This window comes from Lineus longissimus, chromosome 17 (genome assembly GCF_910592395.1).
Source record: "Lineus longissimus chromosome 17, tnLinLong1.2, whole genome shotgun sequence".
Classification (NCBI taxonomy): Eukaryota; Metazoa; Nemertea; class Pilidiophora; order Heteronemertea; family Lineidae; genus Lineus; species Lineus longissimus.
In genome coordinates, this window is record NC_088324.1 from 8,781,246 (window position 1) to 8,795,790 (window position 14,545).

The window sequence follows — 14,545 nt, forward strand, 5'->3', positions numbered from 1 at the left end:
TTGCCAATCTTGTCAATATACAGAAAAAACACACCTCTCATTGGCAGTAACGATATTGGGAAATATATTTTTTCAGTCGTGCATAAAGTAAACCAGTTACAAAAAGGAACATGAAGTTTCACTTGGAAGTAACCTTCATCCGTTTTGAGAGCAATATTTTGTGCTCATGACAAAGTTACTTTATAAAAAAATATTTTACAAATTGACCCCATCTTAAAACCATTTTTGTGAAGTGCTCTTGCTAGTTTAGTCCTGTCGACGTTCATGAACGCTGTTTCCTGGGGTCGATATTATCAAGACTCGCCCTGATTACCCATTGTTAAGACAGTAGAACAATAGGAATGTAGGCCTAGGTATGGTAACGTTATCATTTTGATGGTCTGATTGCATTTATGTGTATGATATAGTCATGGCGATGTAACTTTGTTGAGTTTTCCCGACAGTGCACTACCAGCCCTGAAAGGGTTTTTCCGAACAAAGACAGCAATGTCGAGAACAGTTCTGTGGTTCTCTCCACGGCTTACGTTAACATTGCCTGTAATGATGTTCGTGTGTAGCCTGTGATGAGACAGACCGCAAATACACACCAAAGGCGGCATCTTGTTTAGTCCAACTGATACCTACATTATGTCCAATTATCTGTAGCTCGCGAGGTTTTGAAGTATCTTCCCCGTCAGAGGAATTACAGGAGTGTGTCTGCCATGTAATCGTAAGCCTGGCTTGTGGAGTGATCTTCGGTATAAATCTAACGCCTTGCTTTGCTTGAGGTCTCATAAGACTCGTAGCCTGAGGGGATCAGGACTGGTCAATACTTTCCTGCTATGGTTTTGTGCGTACTCTGGCTCAAATTGCACGAGATGGATGTTTCGTGAAAATTTGCCCTGTGGTTTTTGGTTTTCTTTAAGAGGTATCGGTGAGCTGGGGACGTCAAGCCCAACCACAACTTTCCCGTCCCCAGATGTACGTAAGAATATTCAATATGCAGTACAACGGATGTATGTGTTGCTATACATCCTTGGAAATACGAAACCATTCATTTGAGGTGTTTTCGATTAAATGCAGATGACAGCTTATTTCTCATCTGCTTTTTAATCAGTTTGACTTTCAATTCTTTCAACATCTACGTCAGCTTTCACCTTGTGCAGTTTATATTAATCGGTCTTTTTTCCCCAGCTCAAACACCAATACATTCGAAATTGCAAAGTCAATCCACCAAAGGATATGTCAGGTCAGTGTCGCCATTGATAGAGTGGAAACTCATAACCTGTAAATTCTCAGTGTCGTATTGGGCAGGTGCTTGCTATTTTCCCTTTGGACCAATAATATTGTCAATTAAGAGTAAGACGTTATGATCATGATTAGTCGCCATGGGAGCATGAAATTCACACGTGATGCCTAACCCCTCATAATGTGATGGCGTCATTTTTAAAGTTTTCGTTGTAAGTTGAGTGAGATTGCTATCAATATTCTGCAACTGCACCATCAAAAGCTACAATATTTGATATGACGTCAGAGGCATTCAGGCCTAGGTGCGTGTGTGGGCTTTGTTTGAACACAGTAGACCGTATATTGGGCTGGGTCTGAATGCTTTAGCTGCAAGGTAAGACGCAAGGTAACGTAATGATGGATAATTAAATTGACGTCTGTAACGTCTAATGGTCTAAAATAGCTGAAGGGTAAGTAGACTTGCTATCACCAACTACAATGCGTAGTAACTCCATAAAAAACGCCATAACTTGAAGGAAGCCAGCAGCGATATGTACTATTGCAAAGAGCAAACGCTTAAGAGGGCAAAGTAGGAAAAATGATGCAGGGATGTTAGTTAGAAATCGTTGAGAAAATGAGATAAAGAGAGAAATCTTCTTAGAATTGTTTTCTTGGCTTATTAACTAAATGCCGTAGACAGACCTAAGAGGATGAGAAAAAAGTCGAAATATGGGTGCAAGAAACATGACATTTGAGATGACTGGAATAATCCACAAGATGTTCTTTTGGTTTACCTACGTCTAGACAAGTGATGTAGAGTACAAGAGAAGCAGTTTTAGGAATTTGATGTACTCGTGGTACTTTTGACCATAGAAACCACATTAAGACATTGCAATGAAAAATGGATGATTTGGCCGATAGCCCAGGTCTTTAGCCACCCCACCACACCCTTTCTTTGACGACATGAAATTTCCAGATTATATCAATTTGTGTCGACCACAGGTGTTGTCACACGTGGTCGCATTTTAGGGATTGGTTTTTCGGTCAAAAGAAACCGTAGGATCTTTGTAGTAGGAGGGGATCGGTAAGAAATGTCTCCCGGGTTTTTGTCTGAGCAGCCCATTCCCACTTCAACTCCTAACTATTTCAACGAAAACTTGGACATTTAATTCAATGAATATGACATGATGTGATGGACAAGGCGTAATTGTATAATTTGAAAGAGCTGACCCCACGCCCTCCCCAATCACACACTTACTTTATAACCGTCATTATATGGCTGATTCGTTGTAATATAGCATTTGAAATTATTCTACGGAATCATCTCTTAAATCCTAATAATGCATTCTCAATGAAACACCAATACCGACGCAGAATAGAGAAATAAACACGCGCTGGACATTTCTATTTCATCCAGGTTAAACAGAAAGAAAACATAAACATAAAAGAAAAACATCATCTTCAATCTTCGTCTCGTGGTTTTATACCCAGATCGAAAATCAATTCTGATATTTTCATTTGTCAATAAAAACACTAGAAAACGGTTTGTTATGCTATCCATCATTTTCGTTGACAGACCTCCATGCTACCGCATGATGTGGACGTGTTTGGAAAGCATTTGGGCGGGTTTGCCTCCTGCCTACCTGTTGAGCCGCTCGATGGATTTCAAAAGCAATGGAAACAATTTACTCTGTGATGTACTGTTGGCGTTACTTTATTAGCTAGTTTGTTTGGTAAATGTTCCTTAAGCGTTGTAATAAAAATTTATTAAGAGTCCGATTCGCATGTTTATTAGATCACCTCTAACAGCTTAAAATGCAGGCATGGGAATACGTGACGCACTCCAACACTATCTTACGGTGGACACCCAACTTATGACTCCACGCGTCATTCACACAGTCAAACCTGTCGCAGCATGGTCGTTTTATCTCCTAGCCTCGTTCCACACATTGGGAATAAGTTCCTGTGTCACGATTCAAAACTTATAATACGATTTCTATGGATAATCAAAATTTACCATAGGTAATTCAATTCGTGGCGATCAAAAGCGGTAGTCCGATTATTAAGTTCTCCTCGAAAGGCAGCTGGGAGCTTCTACAACTTCCCTGCTAGAATCATCATAAAGGTTTGACGTGACTGTTTGGATATACATCTGATCAATGAAGGTCACAAGCAGCCCGCCTTTGACAACACCAACGCACTATCTAATGACCCAACATACCCAAAAGCTCTCTCCTCGGGTTTTAAAGATTGTTTCGCATTCGTATCTTGTCGTGATAGTGGGACACATGAGAACATACGTTTGGTCAATGAAGGGTACCAGCAGCCTGCCATTTGGCAACAGGAATAACGGAGAGGACGCTCTCTATGGCCCGATAGCTCTCGATAAAGTTCTTGATAAAGATCGTAGTTTCACATTCGTCGCTTGTCGTGAGTGGGCCACTTGATTATCAATTATGCACAGCGTGGTTTCCTCAAAGACTTAAGGTTGCTTCGATCTGAAGCTAAAGCAACCCGCTGGGACCTGTGATATTCTACATGCGTTGTGTGCACCCACCTGTTGGTGATGAAAGAAATGAAATGACATACGTGTATTGCTATGTTGCCAAATTAATAAGACTTGGAACTTAATTAAAATCAAAAAAACTGTTATTCATGTCACTATTGAATATGATCACTTTAGCTACAAAGTTTGGCTGTTTAGGCCAGAAGATATCATTTTCATGATTGTGTTTCCTTACAGTTTCATACATCACTAACATATTGCTGTCCTGGTAATAGAATATCCACATTAAGTTTAAGACTAAGTGTATATGGCGAGATTTTGTCAGTTCTGCGAAATTCGGATAAGACATGTGAATCGGCCATATGCAAACCCGAGTACCGATTTAAACTGGTCGCCAAAAGGCCTTAACCGATCAACATTGGGCATCATATAGTGTAAGAGATCGATTGCTTGAGACCGATATGTATTGATTGTGTACTGGGCCGTGTTTGGTGGGTGATGCGGTCCTAATTGGTCGTCTTGCCTCACGGTTGGGTACCACATCGGACACCAGACACTCCGCATCAGGGGGACCGAATGCCAGTCCCGTCTTTGCCTCGAGGGGCCAATCAGGATAAGTGGGGACGAGTTCACTACTTCTGGCGCTACCGAGAAATCTGACACGTGGAATGTTTTAATGGGAAAACTTTCCATAATTTGTCATTAAAGGGTTTCTGGCCTTGCGTTGGCGAGAACTCGCGTGGAATGTTTTAATGGAGGCTCTAGATCTTTCCATTAATTGCTATTTGGGCTGCCCTCAAGATCCCATACAAGAATATCTTTGCCTTCAGCATGTCCACGGGAGTGTTCAACCTTCTCATCAGTGGCAGTCCTTTCTGATCAGTAAAATATGCAAAGATCGCCTTCGAAACTGTTTAATCTCTATTCGTGCTACTGATTCATTAAAGGGACGATTTGTTATGTGTTGAAAATAGTTTAATAAGTGTTTTACACATTCATAGCCCACAAATATGTAAATTAATATGTTAGAAACACTTCTAATCAAGATGAGAAAGACCCCTTAAGGTGTCAAATCGTAGATGCAAACCCAGCAAAGCCGTTTCCTGCATCTGACATAATCTCTCGACAAAGTCGTGTCTTTCCAATTTCCTTGAAGAAAAAATACTAGTACGACGAGGTCATTCTCCTTGCATTCCCATAGGTGAACGACCTGGAAACCAATCTGTAGGCCTGATTAAAACAATTATTTGAAAGAAACTAACATGTCCAGCGTCTGTGAAAGAATGTTGAAAGACAAGGCTACAATCTTTACTTTTTTTGCCTAATCTTACCTCGCAGTTAAAACACAGTCTATTGTCTCTATAAACAAAGCTCGCTCGCACCTAGGCCTAAATTATCATTGTTCTATAAACAAAGCTCGCTCGTACCTAGGCCTAAATTCCCATTGTTCTATAAACAAAGCTCGCTCGCACCTAGGCCTAAATTCCAATTGTTCTATAAACAAAGCTCGCTCGCACCTTGGCCTAAATTTCCATTGTCCTATAAACAAAGCTCGCTCGCAGCTAGGCCTAAATTCCCATTGTTCTATAAACAAAGCTCGCTCGCACCTAGGCCTAAATTCCCATTGTTCTACTCCCTTATCAGATGTTTATCAGGGTAAATCTTGAGAATATTGACTCCCTCAGAGTGCCTTTCATGGGGGTCGACAGGCAAGGGAAAATAGACGTTTTTTTATGATGAAAATCCGCGTTTTCCCATCATGATCAGGGAAAATACTTTCTTAAACAGCATCTCCCATCAAAAGCATAGAGTCCTTCACCTCTGCGTGAGTGACAACACAAGTAATTACAGCAGGCCGGTAACTCTGCCGCGAGAAACTTGGACACGGACAAAACATGGCGAAACTAATATCCGTTGCATGCTTACAAGTAAACAGCGCGGTAATGACTTCTCTCGGAAAATATTTACATGTTGGGTTTCTGTATTTCCTTCATTGGTTTGGTGAATGAGATACGTGGGGACTAATTCATTTGGCTAGAAATACCGCTGCCTAAGGGTGGAACTGTCAGGTCACTTCCTAAGGTGACGAAGTAAGCATATGATTGTGAATTATGATAATTACTTTTTGAGAAAATGTCGCCAAGTCGATCCGTGCGCCTTTTTTTAGTTGATTTCTCGGATGGAGAGGGGCGGCCTTCTACACTGTCTTCTCGAAATCAGTGTATATCCAATGACTACTTACCTCTGGGAAGTGTCATGCAGCTTCAATTTGCCTGGTGTAAGTGATAGCATCAAACCAAATGGTCACGAATTTTCCGAAAAACCTTGATTCGCGAAAATAGAAAGCGGAAAAAAATTGGAAACATGGAACTTTTCTTTCGTAATTCACCAAAATAAGAAACATCTGAGAAATTGGCTGATTAAAAGGCGTGAGCGGCTCTGATCATCCTCAACCTTCTCCCGGGCTCTCTCATCAAACGTTAACTAGGTCACGTGATATTCCTATTTGTCCTGGCCATTTGTTGTAATTTCACTCAATTACTAGTATTCTGGGCTGCTTCAAACATATCGTAATGACTGTGATATATTTGAGATCTGATGGTAATGTGGAGACCATGTAATCATGTAATCAAGACTGAGTTTTCTGATAGAGGGTCTCGCTGCTTTGTCTTTGTCTAGGATTTGTCAAAGCATTACCTTCATAGAAGAAGCTAAGTACGATAAGTGTATGACGTGCTGAAAACTAATCCTTGCGGAGATTTTTACTTCGGATTTTTGTGAAACCGATCTACACTGCCTCTTCTCAAGGCACGCGGTGGATGATATTTCCAAACTTATTGTGGTAATCCAAGCCGTTAACAAATAAGCAACGTGAATCGCATTTTCAGGCAAATTACATTGCATCAGCAAATAATTGAGGTCAACGAACTGTGTTCATCGATCACCTTTGGCATCAGGCAAGCCATTTTGGCAACTATCCTTCCAGCGGCGGTCGTCAAAATCCAACTTAATGGTATCGTAATCTCGGCGTTAATTCGTTCTATCGTTATTAGAGATCATTATCAGACCAAACCATAGCCTAAAGTGGGGGCTTATATTCATGTTTAAACCTAAATTGCCTCCTGTGTCATTTCTGCCTAGATCCATGGCGATTAAACCAAATAACGAGTGTGTTTACCTACGTCAGTAGCTTTTCTCTTCCTGTTTTATTGAATTTGCTTTCTATTTTGAGGCTCGGCATTTTTTTTTGTCGATATTGTGTCATCTAGGGTCTCTTTAACTGGGAATGCTGAACATTCAAAATTTCCAAGCCCTGGCAAAGTATTTCTTGTATATGTATTGTCTGTAGTTGAACAACAGTAACAATTTCACTAAGTTTCAAGTTCCTCGTCGAGATGCGAGGCATTTTTTATAGTCTATTGGAGATTGCTTCTGTCTAACACACTTTTATCCATAAAATTCCTCAGGTCCTTCTCCTGAATAATTTGTCTGTCTTAGCTGTCATTGTTATTAGAGTTTCGTGACAAGTTTGTTTTAATTGACATTGATGAGCTTGACAAGTATCCCATCTTGACCAGAGTGATTGGGGTCAGCAAGTCATTACTCGGCCATTCCTCCAACCAAGAGACTATAATAGGCATGATATAGAAATGATGAGTGCAATATGATCTCCCTGTCTGAACTATCGGGGTTAATTGACATGCGATGCTCTTGTGGACAGCTCAACTAATTAGATCCAGCGTCCATATCCTGGATATGATGGTACACGACTTATGAACTTTCATTCCTTTAGGAAATGCTTTAGGCGTGTTTTCGAGCACGGATCGTAATTCTCAGAGGCAATTACAGAAGTTTCTCCTTTTAAAGGCCGACGCCGTTCGTTAGAAATTTGAAATTTGTAATTGAATTAGAAAATTTCCTATGCATAAATACGTACAGAACATAAATATTTCTAAAAATACGCATATATAGAAAAATATAAACATAAATAAAACATAAACATAAACATAAACGTTTATGTTTATGTTTATGTTATTGCCCACAGTGATAAAGTCACCAGTGGAATAATACGATAAAATGTTCTAATTAACCTTAAAAACTATATAACTTGATTTGACGCGAGTGCGGTCTCCTACTTCGGCCAAGCGGTGCATTTAGTCCATCCTTCATTTTCATTTAAGAGAAGTATCACCCTTAGCGTATCATTAAGTTCAAACCATTCACACAAGTACGTCAGAATAGGAAAGATAGAAAAGAAAATTATTATTGCACGACCATGCTAACTTTTGTATTTTGTATTTTAAGTTATTTTCGAGATACTACGTCATCACTCACTTTATTGCATTGTCATGAGTGTGGTGAAGATGGCAAGTAGAACTAAATTGCCAATCATAAGTTCAAGTATGGGTTATTCATAATGTAGGGTTATGTGGTGCTTCTGACATAAAGTGCCGTGTTAATTTGTGGTAGATGAGTGCTGCATTGACCGTTGATATTTATGACAATCAGATTTATTTTCGTGATCGTCATTTACTTGTGCATCCGACCTTTGAATATGTAAAAACCGGAGGCAAAAATCATCACATCAGATTTGTTCTCCACGACCACATCGGATTCAATTAAGGTGCATTTGTTGTATTTTGCTTGGTGTCTTGGCTAGCAGTCAAGAGGTCCCTAAATCAAGTCCTACAGTCAGACCTTAATTCTTTTAACTACGAGGTAGGACAAAAAATCGTAATGCAACCTTCGTCATATGACCATTTTCCTCTCATGACATACATAACAATTGAACTTGGAACTTGAACAGACTGCACACCAGTACTGAAAGTATGCATTATACGAGCATTGACTTTAAACGCTGGAAAAATACGTTTAGTATTTTTTTCTCGAACACCATGTAAAAACGGATCCGATTCGTCCTCTGTATTGATTTACCTTTATTGGGAATCGGGGCGATCGCAATCAGGAGAACGATCAAGCAATAACGCCATGAAACAGGTATAGAATACAAAACACTGTGTACACATGCATGGCATCGTATGATACCTCTGTTATACGATATCGATGCTGTTCCATCGTCGCACTATTTAGGAGAAGTCTACTTTGCAGTACGCAGTCTGCAGATGATTTTGTTCATACTTTCTAAAGTGCTCTTTTTTCTGCGTTGGATATTGGTCAACGTTATCTCATTCGATGGCACGACCTATCCTGGCTATCTGGTAAATTAAGGGACTTCCTCCGTTGTTTCTCGCGTATTCTTAAATGTACTTTTGCCCGAAAGGTCAATGGTTTGTGCGAAAGTCGTGTTAGCTTGATAAAATGATTGACGTTGTGGAGTCAATCTAGTTCCGATTTGTCTCCTGGCACATGGAGAACAACGTGAGATTGACTGGTGCAGTTCTCATGTTCAGCCGGACCACGTCAACATTAGTAATTATTGGTATGAACAAAATTACCGTGTGTTTCTTTTTCGCCCTCTGATTGTAAGGTTGGTCTCTGTGAGATTCGTGTTTGTGGCGAATGTTGTGTAACTACCCCTTTTTGGAAAGAAAATTACTCTTTTGTTAATTCTCATCATATATCAAGTGAATGTGTTTTGAATCTGAAAAAGTTCGCGTTAATTTGTTTTTGCAATTCACGAAACTTTCTATGAAAAGATTTCACGATTTTTATTTTCATACATTACGAAGTTCTTTTGGTTTTCTAATCAACAAGTATTTTTCACGGTTTTCGCACTACGCGAAATCCACGAAAATGAAATGTCCGCGAAACTTTTAGGTTTATTGTACTTAGTTTGGCTGTAGTCCTAATTCACCTTTTCTAGAGTCCCAGATAGAGGTGTTTTTCGTGCATGATCTTGGTATCAGGAAGAAAGAAAAGACATACTGTTTAACTAACATTAACAGCATTAACGCCTTGACATATTTACGTCAAGCATTTCTGGAACAAAATACATGTATCAGTTTCCGTACGGTGAGAGTAGGCATGGTTGGGGTCTACCTGATATATCTTAATCTAATTTACTTTTGTCAAAAGGCATCATCCATATCATATTAACGATCCGATATCTGAAATAACCCCAATAACGGACAACCTTTTTCGGAAATTTAATATTTTGCTTGTTTTGCCGACCTGATTTGAATATCGATTCGTTGGCCAACATCACGGCAGAACACGATAGCCTCGCATGCTGGATATTATGCTCCAATACCCAGAATGCCACAAAATCGAAGCTCCCATAATGCCATAGACGACTCCGCGTCGTCGTTACTAAGCAGTTGCTTCATGAATACTGTGAGGATAGGTTCAAGTGACTCGTTAACTCAGAAGTGTTTCATGGACTAGTTCTGTAGCTCGGGACCTTGTATTCATAGGAGACATTTTTAGTCCGGTGACAAACACCAGAGCTAAGGCGTTTCTACTATTGCTGTCCAATTCATTTGAAGCCCTACCTCGAATTATTTCTCCTGTGTTACATCTTATTCGATACCCTGTTCTTGATGACATTCGGAGTAGCTTGGATGGTACTTCCTTTTTTACAATTATCAACGAGCGCAGGTTTGATGTTACACATTCTTAATCAGGGAATTTTGGCCATTTCGATTTTTGGACGTTGTTATTTTTTTGGTCGTGTCAAGTATCAGCCAAGACGTATGTATTGCATTGGTTATCATAATAGGTGATGCCTTAAGTTGATACGGAATAAAAAACACTCTTTTCCAGATGAACTTCGAAATGCATTTTATATTACTCATATTCTGCTAACACCTGCTATTCGACTTCCTTCATCAGATGAATACGGTTGTCTCTACGTGTATCTAACGCTTCTTTCGAAGGTTTTGATGTTATCATGCGATATACAAGAGACGTTCAAAAATGGTTAATTGACATTCTGCGATAAGCGACTGATTAATCAAGCATTAATCAATATATTTCGAGATATCTGTTCTGAGCAAGCTTTGTCCAGGGCAGTTGCTGGGATGGTTCCGTTCAGTCAACGTATTGTGGCTTAAACGAAATTTCTATCAGTTTTTGTGTCAATGAAAGCTGCATTTGGTTTGATCTTATACTCCTGTAGCGCCTACGAAACACGAGAGCAAGGTCGAATTTGGAGTGCTGCCACAATTAATCATACCTTATTGAGCGTCAAGACTCTCACGGTTCAATTGGTTGTCATACGGAGACGGTCACACTAGTGATTTCTTAGGGGAATTCAACTGATGATGAGAGAGGCAGTACTGTCCATGCGTGGCGAAGGATACACCGTACCATATGAATGCATAATTTGAAGCATCAATGAATAGGTCTGAACCGCGAATACATTCGTCGTAGATTCGTCCATACTGATTTTTTGTCTTGTTTCTATACGCTGCGTCTAGTTCGGAAAATTATATTTGCAAAGCGCACTTCCTCGGATATCACAACGAATATGTGTTGAATTGGTAAATTCCTTTCATATTTATCTTTTGTTTTCAACGGATTTTAATTTTTTTACGACAAGTGGAATAAAAATCGTATTACTCTGGTCGAACTTTGGAGTTGAGACTTTCTATACTCATTCGAACTTTGTGGTTTGACGTGCGAATTACATCAAGATTCCTTCTAATGATACATTTTGTGGATTCTACTTTTAAAAGAATATAACCTTTCCGGATAGAGGAAATTTTGTGGATTAGACACTATTTTGGATAGTGAAATCACGACGGAGAATATTAGAGGTGGGTATTACATTTTTCTTCATGAATAATAACGATTAAACGAATCAGCAATTAGCAAATTAAGTGACAAAACTAATTAGCGGTTAAATTACGCTTGCACAAATTGATAAATCAAAAGAAAATCTAAACTGTGTGATTTTCATGTTGCCCGCTGGTAAAAGGTATGACTTCATGATCACAAGAAAATTCTAAAGCCTAACTTTTAAATGCTTCTTAAAATTTAAAAGAGCTCTTTTAAAACAATAAAGTAATCTAAAAAATATGTTGCCATTTGTTTTATTGCCAACATCACATCTTTACGTTTAAGACCGTTCATGCTTTAACAAACTTAAAAACAAACTTAAAATGAGTATAACCTTCAATATTCCACTTACTATTAGAAAATCAGAGTAAGGCTGAGCTAAAACCTGCCGCAACATGATACGTTCTTCAGTTGGAAGACTTTTGCCCTCACCTCCCAATGAATTATCGGAATCTTTTATTTCTGCCATGCCAGTTGTCTATGCTTTCATAATGACCATGTTTTCATCGTGATATACTGTCTGGTTGTGACATGCAAAACCCCTTCTGGACTCTTCTTTGCATTGGTATTGGCTGACTAATTTGTCAGCGAGACATTCCCAATAAAGTCTCGCATCTCAATAACATGGTGGTGCGGCAGTTTTTCTGAGGTATCCCATTTCGCATGTGACCTCCAAGTCAACAAACCGATAGCAAACAGTATGGTTTTGATGCTTCTCAGATGCTTTCTGTGATCATTAGTTTCTGGGTATGAGGTTGGCGTCAATAAATAAAAGTTCATCAATACTGCCTGTGGTTGTCAATCTGTGATATTCAAAGTTTGCTAAGGAGAACGGTTTCTGAAACTTATTCTATTGATCATCCGCTATTAACTGCAGACATGAATACGCTAATATCTGAAACTGCTACAAAACGATATTTGAAGCTGCTGAAGAAAAGCAGTTTTTTTGCTAAAGCTAAAGAATAACGTGTATTGTAAAAATAAGTTTTAAGTAGGCCTGATAGGAAATTTTAATACGAATAACGGAAAGTTGTTTATCCCCGAATTTCACAGTGCGAGTTCAAATGTCCCGTTTTTCAGGCGGTAGTTGAAGCTATTGTATACATGTTGCTAGTAATTGGCTAATTTCCAGTCGTAGACAACGTAGATTCTGTAAACTACAGCACGTGCCTGTTAGCATGTGTCTTATGAGCTGCCCCTGCATGTCACATAAGTATCACGTAGCTTTAGTTAACGGTCAGGAACTAGCCTTAATGTAGAGACAGTTTCAGTCATATCAGTATAATCAGGTGTTTCTAATATTCAATATCGTCCCATATAATATTGAATACGTTCCGGGAAAATCAATTTGACAAACATCAAAATATGCTCCCCCCTCCCTTAAGATAGGCAAAAAAGATCTACTATCTAAAATGATATACTGGGATAGGAGACCTGAATCCTGAACACGCTTTTTTTCTTTTACTGATTATCCTTGAACTAAGCGAAATTGTTTTGAAGGCACTGTTAAAAAATATGCAACAAATGGAAATGCCTTTTTGGCTAAAGCTGACGTGGATTTTGCAAATACTGTATTTCTTTTATACCTATTTGATATACTTACCACACCCCACATGTAAACCGCATGATGAAAGTGCACCTTGTGTAACAATATCCTTGTAACCATAGCTATTGGGTTCTGAAAGTCGAAGTTAAGGCCAAATTACCCACTTTCACTTTCATAGACTTTACAATGTAGGCCTCTGACGTATTTCATCACCATGGATGCAGTTGCCACATTTTTATAGGCATTCAATCCCTTGAATAGACAAGAACGGAATGCCGCAGTAAGTGCATAGTTTCGGTTAGTGTGGGTGGCGATAGGCCCGGTTCTTCTTTTTCGTCGGAATAAATAAAGTGCCTGCGCCTGTGTGGATCGTCGCACGAATGGAAATCTACGGTGGCTAAGAAAGGACATCGCATGATTTTTTTTTCTAAATATTTTTAGGAAATATCTCGATCGATGGACTTATATATTTATCTTGAGCGATCAACATATTATCGTGATTGCTCGAGGTAATATCTCGATCGCTTGAGATAATTTCTCGAGCGATCGAGATAATAATTATGTCCATCGATCGAGATATTTCCTGAAAAAAAATGTTTCATGTTGAAAAAAAAAATCATGTGATGTCGTTTCCCAGCCACGGTAGAAATCGGCCTACTTTCAATGAAAAAAATGAAGTAAGAAACCCCTGCTCACCACACTGGTTCTTTGGTAGCGTTCTGTAAAAAAACGTTTAAGTGTAAAAGCAAGCAAGATGTTACTACATGATTTTGTTATAATAGTTGATAAGTACTTTCCAATAAAATACCATGACGAAAATGTCTCGAATGGATATTTGAATACAAGTTCTTCAAACCCCCACTCGAATCTAAAGTTACAAGAGGGAGAGAATGAACGTCCATTTACATTGGAGAAACAAAGGTAAGAATACGAATTTAATTGAGGATCTAGGCGGTTTATGTGCGATGGCACGACACTCATGTATTTAAATTAAAGGAAAGTAACGTGTTGGTGGACCAAATAATCAATTATCGTTTTATTTGAACAAAACGAGAACTAAAAATAGCCATATGTTGCAGTTTATTGGTTTTAACCTTTTTCATGTGGCAACATTATATCGAAGCGGGGGCTACACGCCGATTTAAGTTGTTTAATCAGTACTAAACTAAAGTCTCCTGTGTTAAAAATATCCTATCGATCAACCGATTTGATATTGTAGGGCGACACGATTTAATGGTGTACCGTATACTCTGACACTAAACCCACATTTTTGTACTTAACTGAAAAATTGTTACATTGATGGAACCAGTATCAATAAACGCATTCGGCCATGTTGACATAAATCTTACTCATCACAACCCCTGATTTAAGGTTACATTTCAAAGACAAAATGCACTGCAACTATATAGCCAATATCATTCTCAACTGATGCTTTGCATGTATGTATGGCTGGCGCGGATAAAAAGCAGGCTCGCAACAGTGTTTAATGATTCAGACTACATCAATTGCTGTAAACCAAACTAATGACACTGCAGCACTGCGTGCGG

At 39.0% G+C, this 14,545-nt stretch overlaps 1 protein-coding gene across 9 annotated transcripts in view; it reads left to right on the forward strand.

Annotated features, from left to right (window-relative positions):
• The window catches only part of LOC135501153 (GTPase-activating Rap/Ran-GAP domain-like protein 3), a 185,742-nt gene that overhangs the window by 85,009 nt on the left and 86,188 nt on the right, over positions 1-14,545 (forward strand). The window contains exon 1 of one of the 9 annotated variants that reach the window (XM_064793021.1): positions 11,138-11,430. The exons of the other annotated variants lie outside the window; for them this stretch is intronic. The gene's annotated coding sequence lies outside the window, so the exon portion shown is untranslated. Of the gene's footprint in view, positions 1-11,137; positions 11,431-14,545 lie in introns of those variants that run through there. 9 annotated transcript variants of the gene reach the window in all.